The 4,883-nt window shown below is 51.4% G+C and overlaps 1 pseudogene across 1 annotated transcript; it reads right to left on the reverse strand.

The window, feature by feature from the left end:
• Positions 1-3,683: 3,683 nt before the first annotated feature.
• On the reverse strand, positions 3,684-4,590 carry LOC309367440 (ferritin heavy chain A-like; annotated as a pseudogene). The gene is made up of 2 exons: positions 4,508-4,590; positions 3,684-4,141 (listed from the first exon to the last, which is right to left on the reverse strand). The product of its transcript is annotated as a ferritin heavy chain A-like (transcript).
• Between the last annotated feature and the right edge of the window lie 293 nt (positions 4,591-4,883).

A 4,883-nucleotide genomic window follows, 5' to 3' on the forward strand; every position in this document is an offset into this window, starting at 1 on the left:
TGTGAGTAATTGTGATAATATGGGAAATTGTCAGACAGGCTGAGGGAAGTCTAAAAGATGTATATGTTAGAAGTGGATGTTAAACTTGGATGGAATGCATATTGGAAATTGAATAAAAATTAATTATAAAAAAAGAACAGTTTCAGGTTAAGAACGGACCTCCAGAACGAATTAAGTACTTAACCCGAGGTACCACTGTATTACTATTGGGCTGGGCTACCGGATTTCCCTCCTACAGCACCTCGAAAAAGGACTAAAACCGGCTCTGGGGTGAGGAAGTAATCCTGAGCTGGCTGTCTCTTGCATTTCGCTGAGGACTCTGAGTCACGCTGAGGCGGCCCTGGGCACACCCAGCATTGCACAAGCAGGGACACCTCCTTTGCGCCAGCTGCAGTTTTTACAGCCTGATCCACGTAGCCAGAATCACTCCGAAGCAGGGCTCAGCTGCGGGGCCTGCACTTGGGGCCCATTTGGCTATGCCAGAAATTCTGGAGAGTCACCACCTTCTCAGGTGATAGGGCAGCTGAGGGGCAGTGAAGCACCCTCCCCAGACCCCTGACAATGTCATCATCTAGGCCAGTTAAACTATGGAACTCCTTGCCACAGGAGACTGTGGCTGACACCAACTTGGATGGCTTTAAAAGAGGATTGGGCAGATTCACGGGGGAGGAGAGGGCTGCCAGTGGCTAACTAGCCAAGATGGCTCTGCTCTCCCTCCATGGTCAGAGGCAGCGATGCTTCTGAATCCCAGCTGCTGGAAACCACAGGAGGGGAGAGCTGCTCTTGTGTTCGAATCCTGCCAGGATGCTGGACTAGGTGGGCCACTGGCCTGATCCTGCAGCACTTCTTATGTGGCCCTTGGATGGGCTCTGAGCACCTCCGCCAGCTCCTTTCACAGGACCCCCAGGGAAGTAGCAAGAGGGTCTCCTTTCCATGCAGGCCAGAGCTGAAGGGTCCTCATGCCCCTTTGCCTACCCATTCGCCTTCCTCCCAACAGCTGTTCTTAGCAGAAGCCACATTCGCCGTCGGGCAACCATCTGGCTTGCCAGGGCCAGAGGCAAAAGTGGTCTCAGCACATGTTACCTTTACCTTTGCGCACTCAACCTGAGGTTACGATGCGATACAATAATCAATACGATAATCTTTATTGTCATTTTCCCATACAGAACAATGAAATTGAAAATCTACATCAGACATTCAGAAACCAACAAACCTGCTATCTCAGCCAGGTTTGCCCCCCTAAAAACTCTGATACCCCATAATTAAATACAATATACTCCCATAGAGTATATTATGGTGCTGGAGGAGACTCTTGAGAGTCCCATGGACTGCAAGAAGATCAAACCTCTCCATACTGAAGGAAATCAACCCTGAGTGCTCACTGGAAGGACAGATTGTGAAGCTGAGGCTCCAGTACTTTGGCCACCTCATGAGAAGAGAAGACTCCCTGGAGAAGACCCTGATGTTGGGAAAGATGGAGGGCACAAGGAGAAGGGGGCGACAGAGGACGAGATGGCTGGATAGTGTTTTCGAGGTTACCAGCATGAGTTTGACCAAACTGCGGGAGGCAGTGGAGGACAGAGGTGCCTGGCGTTCTCTGGTCCATGGGGTCACGAAGAGTCGGACACGACTAAACGACTAAACAACAACAACTCCCATAGAGACTACCTTACGCTGAGTTTAAAACCAAAATCACATTTGAATAAACTGTTTCTCAGGCGGCTAGTCCTAGTCTTTATAACTCTGGACCTTCTTCCAGAAGGCAGAAGCTGAAAGAGATCATTTCCGGGGTGCGCACTATCTCTGCAGCTTTCTTATGGCACCTGGAACCGTAGATTTGATCCAAGGTGGGAAGAGTGCACCCAATTATTCTCTCTGCAGTCTTTACAACCCTGGTTTCTATGCAACACGCCAAAGAAAAACCAGAGCCATGGCCAGAGCTTAAGGAGACAGCCCAGGCAGGCAGCAACTCCCTTGAGGAAGGTGGGTGGAACAGGGCTCTTGGGAGGCGTGGCCTAGGGTGGAGGTGTGGCCCGGGCAGAATCCCAGGGGCCATAGAGAGAGAGGCCGGGGGCCACATTCCCTCCCCAAGGCTGATTCTGATTTTGTTGTTGTTGTTTAGTCGTTTAGTCGTGTCCGACTCTTTGTGACCCCATGGACCAGAGCACACCAGGCCTTCCTGTCTTCCACTGCCTCCCGCAGTTTGGTCAGACTCATGTTTGTAGCTTCGAGAACACTATCCAACCACTTCATCCTCCGTCGTCCCCTTCTCCTTGGGCCCTCCATCTTTCCCAGCATCAGGGTCTTTTCCAGGGAGTCTTCTCTTCTCATGAGGTGGCCAAAGTCTTGGAGCCTCAGCTTCAGGATCTGTCCTTCCTGTGAGCACTCAGGGCTGATTTCCTTCAGAATGGAGAGGTCTGATCTTCTTGCAGTCCATGGGACTTTCCAGAGTCTCCTCCAGCACCAGAATTCAAAAGCATCCATTCTTTGGCGATCAGCCTTCTTGATGGTCCAGCTAATTCTGATTTTACATGCTGGCTAATCTGAGATTTCTAGCCCCAATCCAGGAAGGGCTGCCTGCCTGCTGCCTCACCCACCTCTTCCTGGCTGATGCCTCCAGGGGTTCACACCTGCTCTGAACAACCTGTGACCCGTCCCGAGGCCATAAACAAGTGGCACCGGTGATGCTTCATCCATTCCTGATATTCTGTCCTCCTCCTGCTGCTGCTGCTGACTGGATGTGCAGCGATGGCAGCAGTGGAGGGGAAGGAAGGGACAATGGGACCGTATTTGCTTTCTGGAGCACAAAGGCCCCTTTCAAGTCCTCCTTCTGCTCCCTGGGAGAAAGTGAGGAGGGAGGGAGGGAGGGAAAGAGCTGTGGGAAGGGAGGCACATGGCGAAAAGGTGTGAGGAGAAGTCATGAGACGGAGAATTCTTGCTGTTGCAAGAATTTATGTATGGGGGGCGGGTTTGCCCCTCCAGCAGATGTCATGCACATGCAGCCCACTACCAAAATCAACACAGCCACTTTTGTGACTTTTGTGATTTGTCCCAACAAAACACTTCATCACAGTTTCTTCCTATCTGTTCAAGGGCCTTTGCTGCAAGATACCAGATGTAAGAATTCACTGATCAATGTATCTCTGTACTGGCTCATTGGGAAAACTTCAGAAATTCCTATAGACCTGTGAGCTCAGCAACTCAGCAGCCCCTCTGCCTGAGGGATAATTCCTGGCATCCTGATACCTGAGTGCCAGACAGGTAGCCATTCCAGAAATAACAAACCCAGATGAAGACAAAAGGGTGGGATTGACTTGGCTGGGAAACAGGGAAATGTAAATATCTCTTTTTTTCACTTGATGGATGTTTGGTGGAGGGCAAGGAGAACCATGGGGCAGGGTCCAGGATGCTCAGATTCCTGCCACCCGACCTCCCCTTTAATGATGTAACCATGATGTATTAGTGATGTAGTTTGGGGGGTGTAACATGGGGATTAGCAGCTAGTAAAAGTTTGGGGGCTCTTTTGTTTGGGGCTTCCCTCTTGTTCCACCTGATGGCAGGTGGGAGTCCTGTTGCCACAGTCTTCCATAAAGACCAAGCCTACTGGCTGCTGTTTTGCTCTGGGATTCCTGGCTGGTGTCCTTGTTTTTATTATTTTCAACACCATCATATGCTATAGCATTTTAAGATGCTGCACAGCTGCTCTCTCCCAAGGTGAGCTTGTCAAAGAGGTAATCTCCCATGCCATTCTGGGGTACCACCAGGCGTCTTAGGTTCGTGAGGTGGTCTCCAAGGAGCTTGATGGCCTTCACCTGCTCTTCCAGGTATTCCGTCTCCAGGAAGTCACACAGATGAGGGTCTCCCTTCTCTGTTGCAAGCTTGTGCAGACCCAGCAAGGCCTGGTTCACCACCTTCTCCAGCTCCAGGGCAGACTGCAGGGCGCCCAGGCTGCTTCCCCACTCATCCTTCTCTGGCTTCTTGATGTCCTTCAGCAGGATGCGTCCTCCTGCTTGTTCTGGTACTGCAGGAACTTCTCCGCATGCTCCTCTCTTCTTGGGATTGCTCTTTCAGGAACTTAGCCATGTGGTGCAAGGCAACATCATCACAGTCAAAGTGGTAGGACATGGACAAGTAGACATAGCTAGCATAGGTTAAGGAAAGAGACCCCTGCCCATTAGGTCCAGTCGTGGCCGACTCTGGGGTTGTGGCGCTCATCTCGCTTTATTGGCTGAGGGAGCTGGAGTACAGCTTCCAGGTCATGTGGCCAGCAAGACTAAGCCGCTTCTGGCGAACCAGAGCAGCGCGCAGAAACGCCGTTGACCTTCCCGCCGGAGTGATACCTATTTATCTACTTGCACTTTGACGTGCTTTCGAACTGCTAGGTTGGCAGGAGCAGGGACCGAGCAACAGGAGCTCATCCTGTCATTGCGGGGATTCAAACCGCTGACCTTCTGATCAGCAAGTCCTAGGCTGTGGTTTAACCCACAGCGCCACCCGCGTCCCTTAGCTAGCATAGAGCTCCAGGTTAATCATTTGGTTCACAGCAGCTTGGCAGTCAGCGTGGCAGTTCTGGCACTCCTGAGACACCATCTTGGCATTACAGCACTATCAGCAACAACAGCAACACAAGGGCCCTCTGGTTGCCCTTTCCTGAACCTTTTCCAGCTCTTCCTCATCCTTTGAGGAATTGGCCTGGAATTCTCGGTCAAGGAGGAATGAGCTATGTTTTGATGACGGGCCTCCCTGCCTTCCATTGATTGGTGCATTTTCTCTGCTTCAAAGTCCTGGGCCTGAGAGGATGTGGGCTGCAGGAGAGAAAGGGTCTCCTTGTGCCCACGACACACACACCCAATTCCCCACTTCCTGGGTATATCCGTGGCGGC

The sequence above is a fragment of the Podarcis melisellensis genome (assembly GCF_964234715.1).
Source record: "Podarcis melisellensis genome assembly, chromosome: 3".
Taxonomy (NCBI): Eukaryota; Metazoa; Chordata; class Lepidosauria; order Squamata; family Lacertidae; genus Podarcis; species Podarcis melisellensis.